The sequence below is a fragment of the Lutra lutra genome, chromosome 2, assembly GCF_902655055.1.
Source record: "Lutra lutra chromosome 2, mLutLut1.2, whole genome shotgun sequence".
Taxonomy (NCBI): Eukaryota; Metazoa; Chordata; class Mammalia; order Carnivora; family Mustelidae; genus Lutra; species Lutra lutra.
This window is the reverse complement of record NC_062279.1, coordinates 130746848-130772030: the sequence shown is the minus strand read 5'-3', so window position 1 is coordinate 130772030 and position 25183 is coordinate 130746848.

Genomic DNA, 25183 nt, shown 5'->3' with positions numbered 1-25183 from the left:
GGACAAGAATCTTTGATCAATAAATAGCTTAGTTGTTCCAGAGCTTAAATATAAAAACCAGAAACATCTGAGGAAGTACATCAGAGGCTTTATGCTGTGGGGGAGGTTTCCAGAGAGTTACTTCAGCCAAGTCCCTAAACAAATAAGTCACCAGAAAGACAGCAACATTAGCACAGAACCCAAAGAAGGAGAGAACCTAGGAAATTATTATTCAGAGATGCTAAAATATGTTATCTAAAAAAATCAGTTTTCAAGTGAAAATTGAGATATATGAAAAACAGTAAAGTGTCATCTATGTAGGAAAAAACAAAACAAAACAAAACAAAACAAAACAAGAAACAAACACTGCTTATGAAACAGGCCAGATGTGATACATAGCAGATAAAAACTTCAAAGGCATAATAAAGGGAAAGTTGTCCCATGTTATGGATGATGAGAATATTTAATGTTGTTAAGATGTCAATAGTTTCCAAATTGACCTTCCAGTTCAATGAAATCACTGTCAAAATCCCAGCTGGCTTCCCCCCCCCCCACAGAAATGGACAAGCTGATCCCAAAACTCATGTAGAAATACAATGAACTAGAATAGGCAAAAAAAATCTTGAAAAAGAAAAAAGGGGAAGACTCACACTTTCCAATTTCACAACTACTACAAAGCCACAGTAATCAAGTTAGTGTGAAACTGGCATAAAGACAGACAAGTAGATCAATGGAATAGAATTAAAAGGCCAGAAATAAACTCTTATATTTATGATGACTTGATTTTTGACAAAGATGCCAATAAAACTCAATGGGAGAAAATTGGATTTTCCACAAATGGTGTTGGAACAATTGAATAATCAAATGCTAAACAATGAAGTTTGAATTCTATCTCACAGCATTTATGAAAATTAATTAAAAATGCAGCATAGGCCTAAATGTAAGACCTGAAAAAAACTGTAAGACTTTTAGGGGAAAACATTGGAGAAAATATTTGTGACCTTGAGTCAAGTAATATTTTCTTAGCTATAACATCAAATCACAAGTGACAAAATAAAAAAATAATAATAACATGGACTTCATAGTAATAAATAGTATTTTTAATAATAAAAGTAATAAACTACTATCAAGAAAGTGAAAACACAACCCACAGAATAGGAAAAAAATTATGAATCATATTTCTCATAAGGGACTTGTATCTATCATAGATGAAGTACTCCTGCAACTCAATAATAAAAGACAGTTTAATTTTTAAAATAGACAAAGGATTTAAATAAACATTTCTTTAAGAATATATTTTAAAAGACAATAAGTACATGAAAAGATGCTCAAATGAGAAAAATAAAAATAAAAATCATTATGAGACACTACTTCACACCCACTAGGATGGCTATAATAGTAAATAGAATACATGTTGATATGAAATTTGAGAATTTCGAACCCTCATTTATTGCTGGCTGGAATGTAAAAATGGCACAACCACTTTGAAAAACAGATTGAGAGTCCCTCAAAACCATGTGACCTAGTAATTCCACTCATTTATAGGTATCCAGTAACTGCGAATGTATGTCTACCTAAAAACCTGCACATGAATGATCATAGTCACATGTTCACAATCGCCAAAAAATAGAAACAACCAACTTGTCCTTTAACTGATGAGTGAAATAACACAAGTGATGTAATATCTACACAATGGGATATTACTGAGCAGCAAAATGAAATGAAATACTTATTTATATTAAATATAGATGAACCCTGAATATATGAAAGAAGATGGTAACAGAGATCATGTATTTTCTACTTCTGTTTCCATAGAACCAAGACAATGATGATTTATATATACTTAGAATATGGTATATAATATATATCATTATATATAGTTTTTAATATACATTATGTATTTTATAATATTGTCTATATAATTAATCTATAACACATAGTCCTCATTGTATATAATGTTCTATATTATTAATATGTAATAATTAACATAAATATTTTAATATAACTACTAAATATTAGTGGTATATCATGGAAAAGTTGCTTAACTCTTATTTTTCTTTCTTAAATCAAAATTATTAAGCCAGTCTGATTTGCCCAAAGACTTATCTTAACTATGTGAACTTGGGTGCTACACTGAATCTGAGAAAGCAGTTAATGTAAAAAAAAATCTTCTTAAAAGTCTAACACATTTGGAACATAAACAGTTCATTTTTAAAATTTTCTTTTAATTTATGTAATATTTAATCTATGTAGATGCTTATTTATCTCCACAATCCAGTCAGAACACATAATCTCCTTTATTAATACCTATTAGAAGTAAGAAAATACTTCACACTCATCAAGCAGAGGTAAATACTTTTCTGAATTGCAGCTATCACATACACACACATAGAGTTTATTGTAAAATTCAGCCGTAGGTCAAAAGAAAACACAAAAATTCACCTGACCAAATTTCAGAGTAGTTCTCCTTTCCAGGGAGCATGGAAGTCTTAACTGGTTTTCATTCACAGGTAGACAAACATCCAAACAAATGAAAAGCCTAAAATACTTAGATTATCTTTTATCTCATCCATTAGAGACTTGATCTCCCCATCCAGTGAAAAGAGCACCTAATCTCCATTACCCCAAATTCCTGATCACAGCTGCCACAGATAGAAAAGATCGTAGCACTAAATGTTTGTGAATTGGAAAAATGCACTCACACAGTCACAGAATCATTACAAAACAGACAGACATAAACACACAAACAAAGAGAATCATCAAAGTCATAGCTCTACTGCCACATGGGATTTATTTTCAAAGCTAAGAAAATACATGCCTTAATCTAAACAGTTTTATACAGCAGTGAAGATACATAATGAACTTATGTCAAGTATTTTATTCAACTAGTAATTAGGAGACCAGTTAATGGTTAAAACCAGCACACGTGAGAGTTTGACTTACAGATATCTATATTCTCTGCTGGGCAAAATTGATATCTAGGAGCAGGAATCATTTGCATTTTCTGAGGGCAGGAAAAATCTTCATTGTTTAAGTTTACTATAATTTAACTTTGGCCTTACAAGGTTATAAAATTGCCTGGGCACTAGCAAATCAATCTAAAATGTATATCCCTGTGGAATTACAATCTCTGGAGGATCTGCCAGAAAATGCTCAGCATTCTTCTGAAAAAACACCTATTTCTTTTGCCTATTTCCACATTTTTATCAGAACCAATAATGGGCGATTTAAATGGGTAAAGATTTAATGAAATGAATTTGTATATTATTAAGAAAGACCCAGTGTGGAGAAACAAAGCTACCAAAAGGAGATGGAACTAGGGCCCCTGGTGGCTCAGTGGATTAAGCCTCTGCCTTCGGCTCAGGTTATGATCTCAGGGTCCTGGGATTGAGCCCCTCATTGGGCTTTCTGCTCAGTGGGGAGCCCGCTTCCCCCTCTCTCCTTGCCTGCTGCTCTGCCTTCTTGTGATCTCTCTCTCTCTCTAATAAATAAAATCTTTAAAAAACTAAAAATTAAAAAAAAGGAAACGGAACTTACCAACCCTTAATGAACTGTTTGCTAATTAGAAAATATTTTGTCGATATTAATTAAGAATATTCCCCTCATTTTTGCCCTACTTTTTCCAAATACATGTGGTCAGTAGACATATGCACCTGTTTGTTTTGGTAAGTTTAATAGCAAATATGTATGTCCAGCACTCATATTGATGCAAATACTGAAAATGTGCATTTGCTTTGGGAAGCACACTCTACAGAAAGAGGACAAATGGCTTTAGAGTCCTAGAGACCCTTTTCTCTAACAGTTCCCTGCTATATGAAACCAGACATTATCAAACTTATATTAGAATCCCAAGGGGCAAAATCCAGACTAAATTAACTGAATTTGGTTCAAAGGCAGACAGCCACAGATAGTGAGACCATCATGTTTGGCTAAGGATTTAATTCATATATAAAGAATTTAATATAAATAGAATAGCTGATACGAAGACAAATGTTAATGAAATATCACTATAGCTGGTAACCAGATATGACAAAAATCATAAAGGTGGAATATGATGCCTGAAACTAAGAAAATATCCTGTTAGAGGAAGTTGCTTGTTAAAAGGAAAGAGGTAATTATTTGAATAACTACATACGTAGAGCACACAAAAAAGTTGATTCTCAATTAACTACAGTGGGGGTGAATGGGTGGCTCAGTTAGTTAAGCATCAGACTCTTGATGTCAGTTCAGGTCATGATCTCAGGGTTGTGAAATCCAGCCCTGCTTTCTTGGGCTCCACTCTGATCATGGAGCCTTTTTGAGGTTCTCTTTCTCCTTCCCTCTCTCTGTGCTCTTTCCCTCTGCTTGTGCACATGCATTTTCTCTCTCAAAAAAAAAAAAAAAAAAAAAAAAAAAAAAAAAAAAAAAAAAGAAAGAAAGAAAGAAAGAAAAGAAAAGAAAAGGAAAATTAACTCCAGGGGCCAGGATATCTGATAATTCTTGATAAGTCTACTACTTTTATTCATCTGAGAATATTTGCAAAATAAAAATTCCCATTCCCATTCCTCTAGGATTTAGAAACTCTGGAAACAAAGGTAAACCTATATCCAGAAGTATTTCTCAATATTCTTAAACAGTTAGTTTATTTAAACTCAGGGATCCATGGTCCTGAAGAAATAGATTATTTAATATTTTTATCAAATGTTAAGTACTTAAATGATTCAACTGTATATACCATACACATCCTATTTTTTTTCTTTTTTTTTTAAAGATTTTATTTATTTGACAGAGATCACAAGTAGGCAGAGAGAAAGGGGGGGAAGCAGCCTCCCTGCTGAGCAGAGAGCCTGATGTGGGGCTCGATCCCAGGACCCTGAGATCACGACCTGAGCCGAAGGCAGAGGCTTTAACCCACTGAGCCACCCAGGCGCCCCCTATTTTTTTTTTTTAACATGGGAAGAATGAGGTGTTTTCCAATCAGAATATGTAAATTTTTTTTAATTTTATTTTTTTATAAACATATATTTTTATCCCCAGGGGTACAGGTCTGCGAATCGCCAGGTTTACACACTTCACAGCACTCACCATAGCACATACCCTCCCCAATATCCATAACCCCACCCCCCTCTCCCAACCCCCCTCCCCCCATCAACCCTCAGTTTGTTTTGTGAGATTAAGAGTCACTTATGGTTTGTCTGAATATGTAATTTAATTCTGGTGATTTTTAATATGGTTGCTAAGTTTGGCAAATAGTTTATTATTTTGAAGTTACCAAAAAAAAAGTTTTCTGAAATGCAGTTTGAAAACATCCAAAAAACAAGAAACAAATAATATGTGCCATAAACAAAAACTGCAAACTGGTGGCAAATAGGCTGAATTTAGTTCCTAAAAGAGGTTTGGTTCATAAAGATCAGCAATCTATTGACTTTTTTTTTTCTATTGACTTTTTTAAGATTGTATTTATTTGTTTGACAGAGAGAGACACAACGAGTGAGGAACACAAGCAGGAGGAGTGGGAGACAGAGAAGCAGACTCCCCACCAAGCAGGGAGCCTGACCTGGGACTGGATCCTAGGACCCTGGAATCATGACCTGAGCTGAAGACAAATGCTTAACCCACTGTGGGTCCCAGGGGCTCCCAATCTATTGCTTTTTTAATTTAATTTAATTTTTTTTAAAGATTTTATTTATTTATTTGACAGAGAGAGATCACAAGTAGATGGAGAGGAAGGCAGATAGAGAGAGAGAGAGGGAAGCAGGCTTCTTGCTGAGCAGAGAGCCCGATGTGGGACTCGATCCCAGGACCCTGAGATCATGACCTGAGCCGAAGGCAGCGGCTTAACCCACTGAGCCACCCAGGCGCCCGCTTTTTTAATTTTAATTATTTTAGACAGTTACAGAAAAATGAGTCTGACTGGTGAGAAACCAAGTGACACTCGGAGAAGTAAGAGAATTTGGGTTTATTTTACACCAGCAGACCCAGGAGCTCACACTGGAAATCCTGGGCCCCAGGCAGCAGGGTTGCAGAGCTTTTATAGTGCAGTGCAAGGGGTCAGGTTCCAAGGGCTGTGCTGACTGCTAGTAGGTGGGTTCAGATTGGGCCAGGAGGGGGAGTGCTTTAGGCAGAAAGAGCAGTTAGGGCAGTGTAGGAAGCTCATGGTGGAAAGCCTGTCTACAGAAGCAGAAATGGCTCTTATCTCTTGCTCAAGAGTGGCTTCTGGTTATCTCTTAGTATTGCTAGTAACTGTCCATCTTCTGGGGCCTGCCGGCCTGGACCTGCTCTGGGTAATTTTCCTCTTCAAGACTATGTGCACATTCCCCAATATTCTAGTTTAAATCACTCCTTACTTCCTTAATTGTACACTAGCTTGTATTTCCTTCTTGGACCCTATATTCATTTGCATTTGAAACGTCTGCCTGAGGCCCTTCTTTCTGGAAGTAAATAATTACAAATAGATTTGCAGAGTTTCATAGCAGCCCTGTCCCACTCCCTAGGGATTACATAGATTTTTTTTTTTTTTTTTTTTTTTGAGTTAGAAAGACTGTTACATCCTTTCCCTCCTCTCCATATCACAGAATAATACTAGCAGTAATAACATCTAGTACATGCATATGCTCTACCAGTCCTCTGTGCTGGGCTTTATTAGTAGTGCCAATTTATAAATAAGGAAACTGAGACACTAATTACTTGTTCAAGTAAGTGATGCAGTCATGATTCTAACCTGGTTAACTGGACACCAAGGCCTTTGCTCTTTAGTACTTCTCTATTTGACCCAAACAGATAAATCACCCAACGGTAAAAAGCCATCTTAGTAATAATTGCACATATATAGCATTTATGTATTGGTAACTTAACTAAGCGCTCTTCAAATAGTACTTAACCGTTATCCAAATTTATGAGGCATGTATTTCTTACTATCATTATCTTTAATCTATTAATGAGAAAACTAAGGCACAGAGAAGTTGTGAGCTTGTTCAAAGTCATATAGCAGGTAAGAGACCTAGCCAAAAATTTAATTCATCCAGTTCTGCTCTAGAGCCTGTGTTCTGAGGGTTATCTTTATATTTATTTTAAGTCATTGCAAATAGCTGTGAAGCAGGAATATGTCATAACAGGAAGATGTCCTACAGGTTATTAATTATTTCAATCTCTGAAGATACTCCTGTGCAAAAGCAGCAGGTTTTCTGGCCCAGCAGTGCTCTAGTTACTGCTGGAATGTGTAACCTTTATTTAAATACAGAGCACTGTCCCACATTCCCACTTGAGAGACATTGCTTTCACTCAAGGAGGAACTCACTTAAAAACACAAGGCCCTTAATTTTACAAGCATTGAGGAATCCAACTGGGGAGTAGGTATCTGACAGGGTAGGTGGGAGCAGAGGGTTGTCTTGAGATGGAAAACAGTAAGTGCTCAACTGCTAATGTCTCTGGGCCCTGGAGGAATAGATAACGTCCCTGAGAATGAGCAAGCTTACAACTGGTAAATAGAACAGAAAGGTGTACTTGCTCAGGCTTACATTATCCGTCTGGTCCAAATGAATACAAGTTAGCAAGATCTGCTAAATTGGGTTAACCAACTCATCCCAGTTCCTTTGAGACTTTTCCTGTTGTCGTCCTGAAAACCCTCTGTGCCAAGAAGTCCTTCAGTCCTGGGAAGAACCAGGATGGTTTTTCACTAATGAATTTGGCTGTTCTGAAGGCAGGTAAGAATAATACTAGAGTTTACTGCTTTTCTACCCAACATCCTGTTTCTTCCAAAGGACAAAGTTTGTAACTATGGGACCTACGAGCAAACGCCTGTCAGGACTCATGTAAACCTGTAGTAATGTGATTAGATGCATTGGAAATTGAAACAGAAGTGTTCCTCCTCAGAACAGCAATCAACTTGCTTTATTATCAGGTAGTCTTCATATGGACCATTAAATGTTTTAACATTTCCATGAGAGTCCATAGCCAAGATAACTTGCTCAGTAACATGATGAAATAAATAACTTTATTTTTGAATGGTTGCTACCTTTATTTTGGTGTAATGTCTTATCATAAAGAGATAGAGGGGAATTAAAACCATTGCAAGTCTCACAATGAGCCTAAAGGAAAGTGTAGATCATGCTTTCTATCCTTGGAAAGGCAAAATTAACTGTTCTTGACGTTGCATAACATTATCATAACATTAACATTCTAGTCCCTTGTAAGGTATTTTGTTCATTTGTTGTCTTAAATTCATTGCTAGATTTCTTTAATGACTTTAGTTATGTGCCTAGTAAATACATACTTCTTTATGGGGGTTTTGTATAGATCTCTATTTAACATACAGCTAACTTGAAAGGGCAATTGTTCAATTATTAATATCTGGGTGATTATTTTGTGGCTAATAACCTACTTCTCTAAGGAATAAACCTGTACTTTGAACCATGATGATTCCTTTTTTTTTTTTTTTTTTTAAGATTTTATTTATTTGACAGACAGAGATCACAAGTAGGCAGAGAGGCAGGCAGAGAAAGAGGAGGAAGCAGGCTCCCTGCGGGGCTCGATCCCAGGACCCTGAGATCATGACCTGGGCCGAAGGCAGAGGCTTTAACCCACTGAGCCAGCCAGGCGCCCCAAACCATGATGATTCTTAAATCAAAAATAGCAAAACCTGTGAGGAAAATGACATTTATAGTGGAAAATATTGATTTATGTATGCCAGAACTGGGTTTCAGGTGTTATTACATTTCACATGTACGAAATAAGAAAATGCGTTTCCAACAGTAGAATCTATTATTTGAAATGAATTGGACTTGGGGAATTAAAGGAAGATAGTCAATATACCTTACACCTCTACTGTGAATTTCAATCTTAAGTTATCTGTTTAAAAAGAAACCACGAGATAATTTTCTTCAAATAATGATGCAGGCTCTCTAAATAACGTCTTCAAATGTTACATTGAAAGGTAAGCAATATTAATTATTACCCCATATCATATTTTATTTAACTGATTTCCATTATCCCATGTAGCTATTACTATCATTCAGCAAACCTGGTTATTAGGTTTTGGTTATGGTTTGGTTTGTTTTTTTGGCCCAGGCATGAACTAAACACAGGTATGCTAGGGGCCAAAACCTCTGGGTGAGGAATCACAGATTATGGCTGTCTACTCAAGGATCGCATTTGCTCTTTTGAACTTGAACCCTGTTCTAGGCATAATATTGATGAAGGTACAGAAGGCAAGCTGAGGACAAAGCAAAATCTGACACCTCACAGCCTCCCTCCTACCCCTCCCTTCCCCAAACAGGGTATATGTGACTTTCCTCATGCACACTCCTGGCTGCCCTAAAGCTAAGGAAAGGAAAAACAAATACTTAACTTAGAGAGATCACAATCCTGCAAGACAGGACTCTCCCTCAGTTTACAAATGTCTTTGGAAACTATAAGTACAAAGCATTTCTATCAATAACTTACCTTCCAGAAGGAAATGTAGATACAATTAAATGTACTTGTAACCTGCAGCCCATTGACAGATACTTGAACCAGGCAGAGTGTAATGTTCCTACAGGAAGCTCCCAAATCCTTTCATGTTAATGCCTTGCTAGAGGGAAAAACAACCTTGACATTGGCAAGGCCTCCAGTATCCTTTGAGTCTTCTTTAACATATGAAAATCTTTTTGAAAATCTCCCTTTTCCTTACCTCCCCCAACCCCATAGTATATAATCAGCCACCCCTCACAACCCCAGTGCAACAACTCTTTCTGCCTATAGGTCCTGTCCCTGTGCTTTAATAAACCACCTATTGCACCAAAAACAACTCAAGAATTCGTCCTTGGTTGTCGGCTCCAGAACTCACCCCACCGAACCTCACCTATATTCCAGAACCCCATCAATATCAGCAAAGAGACCGTCTCACTAGGGAGAAAGCATTTTACCAGGGACAATTTAAATGTTTCAGAATACAGTTAACTAACACCTATATTTAAGAATTTGTGTGGTAATTAAGTGATAATTTAAGTAAATACAATAAAAATCTTGCTAGTCAAAGTCTGCTAATAGTTTTACAGTTTGATAATATTCAACACAGTGTGTATAAATTTTGTAACAAACAAAATTATGTGTAAGTCAGCAACCATGTTTCACTTAAGGTCAGTAAATTTATTTGAAGATATTTTTCCATCTTTAGATGGATCTCTTAGCACAGGATGCACTTAAACATCATCCTTAAAATATAAATGGGTATCAATATAAAGAACTATATCATTTACACTGATTGAGTCTTAAATTAATCACTTATCCATTTCTGTATAATTTATTATTGAAAAGGAATTAAAGACTTTGCTTGTATTTAAGTTTTCTGACTTCGGGGGGCATATTTTGTTTAAGGATAATTAGTAGTTTCAAACTAGTGAGGAAGAAAAAAAGAGAATATAAATTTACTTTTTGAACCCTTGTTAGGAACCAGGATTTTTACATATTTTCTTTAATGTTTAGAGAAACCAATTATCAGACATAATATCCGTTACCTTTAAGTATGAGTAAGCATGCTTTAAAAGGGAAACTAACTTACTAGAGGTCACATATTTTGTGCTAGACAAACAGGACTCAAAACATGGTTTTTCAGACTCCGGAGTGCAGTGTTTATTTGCCCAGGCAGAGCAGCAACTAGCTACAGTCTTCGCATTGTCATGATTTCAAAGAATTTATCCAAATGTATACATTTAAATGTGTGTCTGATTGCAAGAATTTAGAACTGTATCTTAGAATGAGGGAGTAAAGGACCCTCAACTCTGACCATTTTTCAATGCAGAGATTTTACACCTGCCAGTAGAATTCATTTTTACTGGATTTATCCAAAGCAACAATAAATCTCAGTCATCAGAATTACAGTAGTCGCCCTTCATTTCACGCTTTCAGTTACCGCCCGGTAGGTCATGGTCTGGAAGTAGATGACACATCTTCTGACATACCGTCAGCAGGTCAGTAGTAGACTAATGCTGTCTCACAATGTTTATGTCATTCACCTCATTTCCTCTCATCATGTAGGCATTTTAGCATCTCACACCATCACAAGAATGGTGAATAGTGTACAATAAGATATTTGAGGGAGGCCACATTCACATGACATTAATTACAGTATATTGTTATAATGGCTCTATTTTATTGTTAATTATTATTAATCTCTTGCTGTGCCCAACTTATAAATTATCATAAATATGTAACCATAGGAAAAACCTCATATATATATATGACTGAGATTTATTGTTGCTTTGAATATATATATACACATATATATATATATAATTGTTCATATATATATATGCACAATCTTATAAAAACAGTGTGTGGTTATATATCTGTATATTGATAAGTAGTTATATACGTATATTCAATACTATTTCCAGTTTCAGACATCTGCAGGGGGCTAAGGAACTTACCCCCTTATACGTAGAGAAGGCAGGACAACTGTACTGGAGATTTCTTAAGGCTGAACTGGGAGGCACTGAAGTATCCCCTACTCTGCTACAAAACTGTCCTGTGCACTCAAAGCCAAGATGACCCCATAGAATAGAGTGACGTGGAAACATTTAGTAGGCAAAGACTCTTTTTGCATATTTTTCCCAGCAAACATAAAGAATTTGTATTTATTGATACATATTTTTGTGCTTATGAGATATGAGCAAATACTACATGAATAAATTCATTGTCTATATAATATATTAAAAAAAACAACTATGCTATTATATAAACCATTGTTTCTGGAATCAAAGAGGAGTGGAAATCCTACCCTTCTTTTATCACTGTTACCCAGAAAGATCAAACTTTTTTTTTAAATTTTTTGTTTCTTTTCAGCATAACAGTATTCCTTGTTGAAAGATCAAACTTTTGAAGGAATATTTATCATAGACATTTCCAGTCCACTAAGTTTTAAAGTCACACCCACCCCAAGCTGCTCTTGCCTTATAGCACCTTTTCTTAAGTATACATATAAAAAATGTCAGAAAGACTGACACTACATGGGTTTTCTCTTTCTTTCTTTCTTTCTTTCTTTCAGATTTTATTTATTTATTTGACAGAGAAATCACAAGTAGGCAGAGAGGCAGGGAGGGGGTAGGGTGGGGGGAGCAGGCTCCCAGCTGAGCAGAGAGACCAGTGCAGGGTTCAATTCCAGGACCCTGGGATCATGACCTGAGCTAAAGGCAGAGGCTTTAACCCACTGAGCCACCCAGGCACCCCGGGTTTTCTTTCCTTATCCTGACTGAAGATTACATGGTAGAGTTGAAATATATAAGAATTCCTCTTAGGAAAAAGAAGTGTGATTCCGTCTAAGCTACCTAAATCCTCTCAGCATCAGTATACTCACTTGTAAAATGGGCATTGATAAATATCCTTCAAGAGTTTATTTTGAGACTGTAATGAGATAATTTATTATAACACCGAGCCTAGAGGTTGGCACAGAGTATTTCTGTCTTCTAATATAATTTTCTACCAACCAATTTATGCCTGCATTTCATTAAAATATACTAGCTATTTCAGGTTTTCAATTCAGATATTAAATATTTCAATGGTGAGTGTTCATAATTCATTTTTATAAGTATTTTACATTGTTATATTCAAAATACATATAACATAGCTATAACAAACTTATTAGATAACTTAAAATGATTCATTTAGGCAGTCAGTGAAATTGTTGTTACTTCACTTCTAAACAATATGAACAATTAAAGAGGTTGATAAATCAAAATCAATGAATTATAATTTATAAGAATTCTTATCATCTTAAGAAAAAATAGAGTGCAGAAACTTGCAATCACATATTTATGCTTTACCTTGCTTGTAAGTTATCAGGTTTGATTATTTTCATTTAAGTTACTGATGCAAGCCTGTAGTGTACCTAATATATCTGTAAGTAAGAAGCCATTTGAGGAAGTCCTTATGCCACTTTCAAAATAAATAGTGCTTATAATATCTGAGACAATGAAAGGTGGTAAGTTCCCAGATATACTGCACATGTCAATATCTATGTTTATAGTCATTTCTATATTCACTACATAAGTTCTAAGAATCATAACTGCAGTAAGTATCTTCAATAAATCAATAATTTCAGTATACATATTTTATCATTTCTCATTGTATTAATTTTTAAATTGTTTATTATTAGTATTTATTATTTATGGAATGATTTTTTAAAAATTCCTGAGGACATCATTTATTTTCATATCATCAATTGCTACATACAGTTTATGATAATATATGTTTGGATTATATTTTCTTTCATTCTTCCATTTTTTCTTTCATCTATTCCTATCAAATAACATAGTAAGAGAAATAAACTCCATGGAGAAAATTTGATGCTTATGTACCACACACATTTGTAAATATCTTGTAACAAGTGTACAATAGCTTCAGAAGTTTCCACTGGTTTTTGCTTCATTATTATTTGAGGTTCTGTTATTAGATACTCAGACAAATTAGTTCCTTAGTTATCCTGGATGGATTGAGTCCTTTGTTATTATGAAATGTTCCACAGTATCCCCAGTAATGTGTCTTGTTCTGAAATCTAGTTTACCTTATACCAACATTCTTGTTTGATTTTTGCCTGGTACATTTTTTCCCAACTTTACTTTTACTTTACCTGTATCTGTATATATGAAAATCACTTTCTTTGTGCAACATGTAGTTTGGTCTTTTTATTTTCCTTTTATCTGACAATCCCATTCATATTCACGATGCCATTTTTTTGTTGCTGTTTGGTCTTTTCTCTTATCATTACTATGACATGTATGTATTTTATTTTATTTTATTTTTTATTTTTTTTTAAAGATTTTATTTATTTATTTGACAGAGAGATCACAAGCAGGCAGAGAGGCAGGCAGAGAGAGAGGAGGAAGCAGGCTCCCCGCTGAGCAGAGAGCCCAATGCGGGGCTCGATCCCAGGACTCTGAGATCATGACCTGAGCCGAAGGCAGCGGCTTAACCCACTGAGCCACCCAGGTGCCCCAGACATGTATGTATTTTAATTAGTGTGTTTATATTTGCACTCTTTGGTATGGTAGCCACTAGCTATATGTGCCCGTTGAGCTTGAAAATGTTGCTGAATTAATTTCTGAGACATGTGCTCTAAGTGTAAAATGCACTCCGTACTTCAGTGATGTAGAATAAAATGTAAAATATGTCATTGAGAAATTTTTATTGTTACATGTTGAAATAATATTAAACAAAATTTTAAATATAATGTAAAAATAGCTCCAATTGCATGTATATTCAATAGTTTTGGTTTAGGCTACTTATGTTTAGGTAAATCACTTACCTTTCATCCTGTTTTTGGCTTCATCTTACATAAAACCCACAATAAAAGTTACATCTTAAATATATTAAAAATAAAGAAGACCATATCTTGTGTAGACCCATATATTTGCCATTCATGACATTCTTCATTCAATCATGTATATGCAAATTTCCATTGGAATTTTGTTTGTTTGATTGTTTGTTTAAAGGACTTTTTAAAACTTTGTGGTAGCACAGGTCAACTAATAAATAATTTCCCCAGATTTCATTTCTCTAAACTCTTTTATTTACCTTCATTTTTGAAAAAAAAATTTTTTTAACTGGGAATAGAATTCTGAGTATGTACTTCTTATCTCTTCTTCCTTCATACATAATGTTGGGTTTTAGTTTGGGTTTCTGACTGCCTTAGTAGATTCTTTTTATTGTTTTCAGCCGTTGACTAAACTTGTCGTGGTTTATTTTATGTCTATTCTACTAAAGTTATTTTAATTTTTTTGTATTTGGGATTTTATAGTATCCACTATATATGGAAAATTTATGGTTGTTATTTCTTTAAAGTTTTTTCTCCACCTCCTCATCTTTATCCTGGAATTCCAGTTATATGTATGTATCCCCAGGTCACTAAAGGTCTATTTTCTTTGTTCTCAGTCTTGGATAGTGTCTATTGGTATGTCCTCAAACACACTGACACTTCCTTCTGAAATATCTATTTTTTTCTGTTAATATTTTCTGTTCATTTTTGGGGGGAGGGAGAGAAAGAGAGAATCTTAAGCAGGTTCCACACCCAGCATGGAGCCTGACATGGGGCTCAATATCATGACCCTGAGATCAAGGCCTGATTAGAAACCAAGAGTCAGACACTTAACTGACTGAGCCACCCAGGCGCCCCATGTTCATTTTTTAAATAAGTTATTTTATTTTTCATATATAGAAGTTCCATCTATGTCTTTTCTTATCTTTTATTTCTCACCTCATTATGTTCAAGTTTTCCTTCAGATCCCTGAGCATAATAATAATATTTATAATAGAAGTTTTAAGGTCTTCTCCTGCCTATTTTGTCTTCTCTGTAATTGCTACTAATTTTTTATCTGTTTATATTTTATATTTTCCTGCATCCTTGCTTGCTGATTACTTTTGTTTACATGTTATACATCGTAGATTTTATGTTTTGAGTGTTGTATTCACAAAGTATGGACTTTGTTCTTGCACATAACATAAATTAGTGAAGATCAGTTTTATCCTTTAGAGACTTACTTTTCAGGATGTTCAGATGTGCCTAGAGTACTCTTTACCTAGGTCTAACCTAGCCCCCATACTAGGGCATGGTCATTTGTGGGTGTCTACTCAATGCCATGTCTTTATGAGGTTTCTTGTTTCTTACTGCTGGCAACAGAAACTCTTCCTAGCCCCACACATTCTGAGAAAATTTAACTTACTATTCATGGGTGGTTTTTTCCTTGATCTCGGGGAATTTCAAGTCCTAGTTTTATAGATAATAGGATAATAATAGGATAATACTTAAAATGCAAGCAGCCTCCTCCTCAGATCTCTGGAGCTCATTCTGTGGTTAGCCGTCTCCTTTCTGGGACTGTGTCCAGCATATCCTAGCTTCTAGTCTTTATCAAAACAGGATCTTTGTCTTTTCAACTCAGACAGACTACAGGGCTGTTGGGGTTCCAAGTCCTCTGGCTACTGCCTCCAAACTGTCCCTGGGCAGTTTCCCTTCTCGAGGCAAGCAGCTTTTGCTACACATTGTCCATTCTGAAGACAGTTGTTACCTGTCCTGTTTCCGTTTTCTGAATATTTGTTGTAGGAGGGCAATTCCTGTTGTAGTTAATCCTCTATGAAAGAAATGAAGTTTTTCAATTTTCAACCATGAGATTTTTCACTGATTTTATCATGAGATGGCATCTACATTTAAAAGAATGTTACGTGTATTTGATGCTTTAAGTAACTTTGTAGCAGGGCAGTTTTAGAGATATTAAATCAACACATATCCAGACTACAGCAAACTTTACAAATCAAATAATGCTAATGATAATGTGTGGTAAATTTATAAAAGGAATTACCCAGTGGTGGTAGCCTGAATCAGCAAAAATTAAAAAAATTTTTTTTTAATTTTGTTTTACATTAAAAATGTTGTACATTAAAAATGCTTTGGACTTTGCATTTCTGTTGGCTCCACCTACACCAATTAATAGTCTTTCCTCACTTTTCCCTAGTCTCAGTCCAAGTGATTTTATTTTATTCTCTAGGAAAAAAGAATATTATCAATATTTGTTTTAATTTTTTAATAAACCTGATGTTTTGTTTTTCCCAAACCTACTTTCTTAATTTTCAAAAATCATTTTACAAATTTTACAAATTTAAATTTCTTTAAATATTTATTTATCTATTTTAGAGAGAGAGAGAGAAAGAGAGCAGGAGCAGGGAGAGGGGCAGAGGGAGAGAGAGAGGGGGGGAAGCGGATCCCCCACTGTGCAGGGAGCTTGATGCAGGGCTGGATCCCAAGACCCTGAGATCATGTCCTAAACCAAAACCAAGAGTCTGAGCCTTAATCCACTGGGCCATCCAGGAGCCCCTCAAATAATTTAATATTGACTGCTTCTTTATATTATCACTCTGCCTCTCAGCTACATACAAAGTTGAATAGTACATATATCTGTTCTTAAAAATTTATTCAGTGTTTTGCTCAAATCAACTCTTGCCCTCCCGCCATGTTGCTATATGTTGTTCTTTGTTCTCTCAATCTTCATGTGTCTTCTCTGTCTTCTTCCAGTGCGTCTTAGCCAGAAAACAACCAGCTAAACAACCAAATAACTAATCAGTCAACCAGCTGAAAAACGCCAAATCCTCCCATGTTCTTAATTAGATGAAACTTACTGATTCTCACACCCTGCTCTCAATTACAGTTCAGGTTTCAGACCTCTTTCCAGGTGTCCAAAGAATCTAAAATCTCTGCAATTTTTGCTTATCATAATAGATTTTAATTAATTTTCTATACAAAGGCCATTCTTTTTTTTTTTTTTTTTCTTTTCAAAGACAATTCTTATATACTTTTCCTATCTGAGTGGTAGGGACTGATACTTCATTCCTCTAAATTTAATACAGAATTGGGTACAGGACACATCAGACTTTTAACAAATACATCACAGCACATTTAAGCTAGCTATTATGGGAAAAGGCTTAAGGAATTTGTTAAGGCAGGAGCAGATAATTGCAAAATGAACATTTAAAACTTAAAAAGGAAGGAATAAAGAAAGGGTGGGAATAAGGAAGAAAGGGAGAAACTAAGGAAAGCAGAATGAGAACAGAAGGAAAAAAAATAAATAAATAAAACATTCTCATATTGCCACACAATTGAAGTGAGTTTAGCATTAGGTTTGGACAACAAAATGGTCAAGACTCAATTATTGGACTTAGTATTCCATGTGAATTTAAATATATATTTAAATAAATAAGAATGTATGCATTTATCATTTGATGATGTTTGAATATAAATTAGAAATCATTTTCATTTATATATTCATTCACATACTGATTCAAACAACTATCCTATAAAGTATTAATTATATAAAGTAGAGCACACCATATAATTAAGATTATAATATTAAGAAGTGCCATAGGATTGGCTAGTACTTTGAGGAACATACACATATCATGAAAATTTATGAATACCTTTTTTAAAAAAGAATTAAACTGTACATGTACTATTCTCAAATTTTAGCAATTCTACCATTTTTAGTAGAAAACTCGATTAATCAAAATTAGAAAATCTTTAAATTTATACCCAGCTTGAAAGCTTTGCATAGAATGAATTATGTGGTTAATAAAAAAAGTTACATGTAAATAATACTCACAAATGATACTGGATGATATAGTATGTCACCAGAAACACTCTCCTCTCCTTCAGGACTGAGCTACATTTTTGCCAGCTGCCAGGGGTATTGCCTGCTAAAGGTTAATGGATCAGACTCTCTTTGCCTGCCGTGGCTGAAGGCAGATGCCTTACCAGATCCCAGTGAAGGTAGCTTGTAGATCAGTTTTGTTGAGTGACCATTCCAGTATTGGCATAGTACAAATAAAAAAAAAAGTGGTGACCATGGTGTCAAGATGGAGGTTTTCCATGGACCCCACATGTGGGTCTCCTTACAAAGCTGGTAGCTATTTTCACTGCCAAATGTCCTGCTTACCAGCAGCTGAGACCCTGATTGGGCACAGTGGCCCAAGGAGATCACCCAAGCACTTGGTGGCAAATTGATTATATTTTCTTCTACTCCAGAAGGGAAAGCAGTTCATCTTGATCAGAATCCACATATATTCTATTGACTTTTTTTGCCCATGGAGTCTTGGAAAGCACTACTATCAGAAGATATACAGAGGTTTTGTTACATTGGAATAGAGAGGACTCTATCTCACATGGGATCAAGAACACACTTAACATGACTCTCAGTGACCAACTTTGGGAGTATTATGGACTGAATGTTGCTGTTCCCCCAAAATTTATGTACTGAAACCCAATTCTCAGTATGGTTGTATTTGAAGATAGGGTCTCTAAGGAAGTAATTAAGATGAAATAAAGTCCATAGGGTGGGGCCCTGATGTGATAGAATTAGTGTCTTTAAAAGAAAAGACATCAGAGAGTTAGCTTTCCCTTTCTTTGCCTGCATCACTGGAGAAAGGCCATGTGAGCACAAAATGAGAAGGCAGCCATCTACAAGCCGAGATGAGAGTTCTCACCAGAATCAAAGCCCTGCCAGAACCTTATTCTTGGACTTTCCATCATCTAGAACTGTAAGAAAATAAACTTTTGTTGTTTAAACTACCCAGTTTGTGGTATTTTGTTATGGTAACCCAAGATCACTAACATAGTTCATCCCTACTTTTCTGGGCTTTGCAGTTTTAGAGGTCCTGTTAACCATGGGAAAGTTATTTCAAGATCCTTTTTAAAAGTTTAGGTAGGACCACCAATTGTAACAAGAGCCCTGTGGGCAAGGAGGGTAGATATCAGGCTGGTGGAGAAAATTGAGCTTGGTCATCACAAGGAGGAAGGATTGAGGCTACACAATGAGATCAGGTAAGAATATGTTTGGCACCATTATGATTCCTTGGATCATCTTTTGGAATGCTCTGCCCAGTTGTGATGTAAAGGAACAAGTGTAGCAGTCATGCCAGAGTAGGGCATGGTGATCAGAGCCAAAGAACCCTCAGGAATAAGAGCCTGGATAATCAAACAAGGTAAAACCTTCTATCCCATTAAAACTACTAGTTAAATGTGAAGGATATAGAGAGGACCATAGAGAAGGGAGATTATGAGTCAGCTGCAACTTCCAGACTAATTGCAGTGGCAGAGACTATAGTTCATCTCGCTAACCATCCTCTTGTGAGTTTCCCCAGGAAAAGGGACAAACCAGGATCTTAAACTAGCTGTTCCCTGAAGGGGCAAACTGATTATATGAAATGAATCCTGTAGCGGGCCACATGATTCCCTTTTCAGTCCACAGGTACTAATTCCTTTTCTGAAAGTTGAGATTTTTCCTTAGGGTATACCTGTATCTAATAACTGAAAGATGCAGGGGTAAAAAGAGATAATTCAGGAAATCTCTTCAGGGTCATCCCAACTGCATAACTGTCCGTGATATTGATGAGACCTATGTTGTACTGAATAACAGTTCAACTTCTGGGTTCTCTGCTTCCTTCCCTCCTTCACAGGTTTAGTTTCCTAGGTACTCCCTAACATTCTGGCTATGTAGAAATTTCCATCTCTAACAACCCAAAGTAGACAGTGAATAATTTGCATGTTTGATATCTGTAGATTTGGAAGGAGCACAATAAATAGTATCCATCTTCTCTGAGTTCTAAACTGTCAAGAAGCAGAAATAGGACTCAGGCAGATAGAGATCAAAATAGCATTTTCTTTTTTAACTGAAAATGGCAATTTTGTAACTTAAATGTTTGGTAGTAAAGGGCTTCTTCATGCAACATTCACAACTAAGCAGTTTCACCTTCTCGTTAGTTGATTGGATTAACTATAGGTTTCTTATTTTAGATAGTTTTCACCAGAATTTAATTTTATGGAATAGAGGAACAGAGAAGAATGTAACCTCTTTGAAAACAAATAATCTCAGAGAAGAAAAGGAATAGCAGAGCAAGCAGAGATAGTTCCAGCCCCTGAGTTTATCCAATTTTATAATTTGTGCCTTATCCCCTTAGAAAAACATGGGTAACTTTTACATTTTTTTTTTTTTTACAATTTTTTGAAACAGAAAGCTTGATTGAGATGTAAGATAAAAAATGCAATTGAGTTGACCCTGATTTTTCAGGTTTGGCAGGATCTGTGAATATGAGTGTTGACTCCATACATAGAAAATCTTTAAAAATCTTTTGTTAACCTACTTATTTGAGCATAGGAGATTCCCATGTGCATCTAGGGGTTATTCTTAATCTTCCACTTCAAAACACATAGTTATATAGCTTGGTTTTCTGTAATAAATTTGACAAAAACTTATCACAACACAAGAAGATACTGTGACCTCAACCTACATCTTTGTTTCTCCCCACAATCAGACATAGTAATGAAGTTCTAATGCCTTTTTTTGCCTTGCCCCGGCTTTTTTCTTTTTATTATTACCTAGGTTGCATTTTAAAAACAAACAAGCAACACTAACAATACTAATATATTCATTCTACCTTTGGTAATTTTTACCTCTTTTGGATTTAGTTCATATTCAAAATTTTAACTATTATTTGAATAAAAGGAATATGTCAGTTCATAGTTGCCTTTAGTTTTCCTTCCTTTTCTTTTTTTTTTAAAGATTTCATTAATTTATTTGACAGACATAGAGAGATCACAAGTAGGCAGAGAGTCAGGCAGAGAAAGAGGGAGAAGGAGGCCTCCCTCTGAGCAGAGAGCCTGATGTGGGGCTTGATCCCAGAACCCTGAGATCACGACCTGAGCTGAAGGCAGAGGATTAACTCACCAAAGTGCCCCTGCCTTTATTTTTCTTGAAGTCAATTAACATTTATTTGCAGCATTGCTTAATTTTTTTTCACAATTTAACTACCATATTTGATCTTATTACCTCCTCTGTATATTAAGGAAGCATGAACAGTGAATGCCTCATTAAAACGTATTAAATAACTGAATGTTGGTTGAATGTATGATATTTCCTATGATCCTAAATTATTAAAGCCAAAGTATTTGCTGTTGTTTAGGGATATTATCTCTGTAATTAGGGAGGCAAAGAGATTTCTAGGTGAATGGTATATTAGAAGGAGCTAAAGTGTTACCACCAATGTTTTCATTATGAAAAAGCTTCAAACAAGAACATATATTTTATATAGTATTTTTAGAAAAAGTACTAAAAGGAACCATTTAATTACTTTAATAGAACTCAGAAAAGAACTTTCAAATATATATTATCTCTAAATAGTGGAATATTACTGTTGAGATGGATGAAAGGACATTATACTATAGTAGAAATAGCATGAGCTTTGAAATCAGATGATCTATCTAGGATTTAAGTCCCAACACTTTTCTGCTGAGTTAGTAGTCAGCTATTTAAGTCTTTGTTTCTCATATCTTTTATTTTCAAGTGGTAATGATTACTAAAGAAGATATATGAATGGCAAATAACCATACAAAAATATGTCTTGCATCTAATGTCACCAGTGGGATGCAAATTAAAACAACAGTAAGATACCACTACACACCTATCAGAACGGTGAAATCCAAAGCTCTGACAAAACCACGTGCAGGTGAATATGTGGAGAAACAAGAACTCTCTTTCAATGCCACTAAGAATGCAAAATGGTACAACCACCTTAGAAGGCAGTCTGGCTGCTGCTTATAAAATTAAACATGCTCTGTTTTGGACCAGCAATCATATTCCTTGGCATTTATCCAAATGAATTAAAACCTATATCCAAAAAAAAAAAAAAAAAGAGAGAGAGAGAGAGAGAGAAACCATCCTGTACATGAGTGTTTATATCAACTTTCTTCATAATTACCCAAACCAAAGGGTGAATGCATAAACCTGGTACATCCATGCAATGAAATACTATTCAGCACTAAAAAGAAATGAACTATCAAGCCATGAAAAAGACATGGAAGGACCTTACATGCATGATACTCAGTGAAAGAAACCAATCTGAAAAGGTTACATAATGTAATTCCAACTCTATGATATTCTGGAAGAGGCAAAACCGTGGAGAGACTAAAAAGACCAGTGATTGCCAGGAGTTGGGACAGGGAGAGATGAATAATTGTGGCACAGAGGATTTTTAGGGTAGTGAAATCAAATCTGTATGATACTAATGGTAGATAGATGTCATCATACATTTGTCCAAACCCATAGTATATATAAGACCAAGGGTGAATCCTAATGTAAACTGTGGACTTTGGGTAATAATGATGTGTAATAGGTTCAATAGTTGTAACAAATGAACCACTGAAATGGGGAATGTTGATAATGGGGGAGCCTAGGCATGTGTGGGGGCAGAGTCTAAATAAAAAATCTCAGGGCCTTCATTTTGCTTTGAACATAAAACTGATCTAAAATAAAATCTTACTAAAAAATGGTATTAAAAATGTTGTTACAATAATTAGATGTAATCATGTTAGTAAAATATCTAGCACAAATTAATTGCTCAATTCAAACTCAACTACATTATTTTATATTCTAAATTAATATCCTGTGAATAATAAGAAATATGTTGGTCACAATCCTTTTATATTTTTATCTCATTGTGGAAGTTTTACTCAAAATTCCCATAGGCCTTCCTATTTTAATTCTGTTGTATGTAGTACTCTTTGAATGGTCACTGTTTTCTAAGTAAAAACAGTTGTTATCATGAGTTGCATGAAGAGTTTAAAAAATGTGTAAATTTTCTAAAATGAAAGAGAAATCTTGAAGAATATTGAATTATATGTTATAAAGAGCTTTTTGACATCAAACCAAAATTATCAACCTGAGAGAGTAACGTCCTCTTTCAAAAACAAGTGGATGTTAAATTTGTAATTAAGACTTAGTTAATTGTTTTGTGTCTGTTGTAGAATTATTTTCAAACTTTGAAAGCTTTGTTAATGTCTCCACATTTTGAGATGAGTAGGTTTGTTGAGGCTCAAACTGATTTAGGCCTGTATTTTCTTCTTTTCAATGTTGTTTAAAGATGGAATAAGTGTTTTGTGCCTTTTAAATAAATATTTCACACCTTAAAATTTAAAATATTGTGAGTCATGTTATTATGACATGAAGAAATAAAATAGATATGTTTAAATATATATACTATATGTAATATATTTGTACAAAATTATTTTCCAAACTTTAATATTGTAATAATATATTTTTAAATTTTCCAATACTATTTTATTGCATCTTTCATTATAGTTTAATATCTTTGATAAATTTGGTTCTATTTCCAAGCTATGTATTTTCTCCTTATTCTTTATAATCAATTGCTCAAAAGTGGCCTCAATTCATCAGTGCTGTGTATACAAGACTTTTGCAATGTCACTTTGCAGCTGCAGCTGTTATGGGGGTGGAGTCTATTTTCCACCTCTTAAATTTAGGTTGGCCTTGTGACTTGTTCTGGAAAATAGAATGGAAGAGAGCATTTGGTGTGCCAATTTGCAGCCTAGGTCTTTTGGGCTTCTACTTACTCTCTCAGACCTGTGGCCAGATTAGAATAAACCAATACTAGTTTGCTGGATTATCAGACAATGCTGATAGCTCAGCCTATACCAGCTAATACAGCCAAAGAAACAGCCAACCATTATGCATATGAATGAAGTTATCCTAGCATAGACATAGAGAGCTGACCCATCAAAACGTTAGTGACCTCAATGCAGATTATCTGAGACTGTATAGAACTATCCAGTTGACCTATAGACTCATGAACAATGGCAAATGTTTATTCTTTTAATTCTCTAAGTCCCTGTCAGTTATAATGCAAGAAATAATGGGTACGGTTTAGGTATTTCAAGATCAAAATAAACGTTTTAAGTAAATTTTGGTTAAATAGGTCTTGATACTTGATAGGATTGAAACCTTATCTAGTACTCATTTTTCAAGATCGTATAGGAAATTACTTACTTATTCATCAAAATAAATATTAAGCTAAGTGTATTAAATTAGTTTTATTTTAGGAATTCATTTGGTTCAGGTTCTCAGAGGGAATCTATAGTAAACCGTGTTTGTTGAAATCAACGATGAAATTCCTTATTCCAATTTGTTCAAAGTTTTAAGTTCCTTTTTTATTATTAATTATTTTTATTAACATATAATGTATTATTTGCCACAGAGGTATAGGTTTGTGAATCGTCAGGCTTAAATACTTCACAGCACTCACCATATCACATACCCTCCCTAATGTCCAGGTGGCAGTTTATATTATAATAAATGATCTAGAGACAGATACTATAGCTTATATCCTGGTTTTATCTAATTATATTTCACTAATTTATTTCCACCTATGTATCCTATCTTTATGAGAAAAAATACCGGGGCGCCTGGGTGGCTCAGCGGGTTAAGCCGCTGCCTTCGGCTCAGGTCATGATCTCAGGGTCCTGGGATCGAGCCCCGCATCGGGCTCTCCACTCAGCGGAGAACCTGCTTCCTCCTCTCTCTCTGCCTGCCTCTCTGCCTGCTTGTGATCTCTCTCTGTCAAATAAATAAATAAAAAAAAAAAATCTTAAAAAAAAAAAACCCATAATCTGGATTTTCATGCTATTACTATGATTAAATAAAAATTTAAAGAATATCCTGTTATATAATTAATATGATCATAAAATTTTAGAAGTGAAAAAAAAGTAATGTTACTCATACACAAGGAGCATATTTGATAATAACAAATAAGGAGACATTGGGGCACCTGGGTGGCTCAGTGGGTTAAAGCCTCTGCCTTTGGCTCAAATCATGATCTCAGGGTCCTGGGATTGAGCCCTGCATCAGGTTCTCTGCTAGGCAGG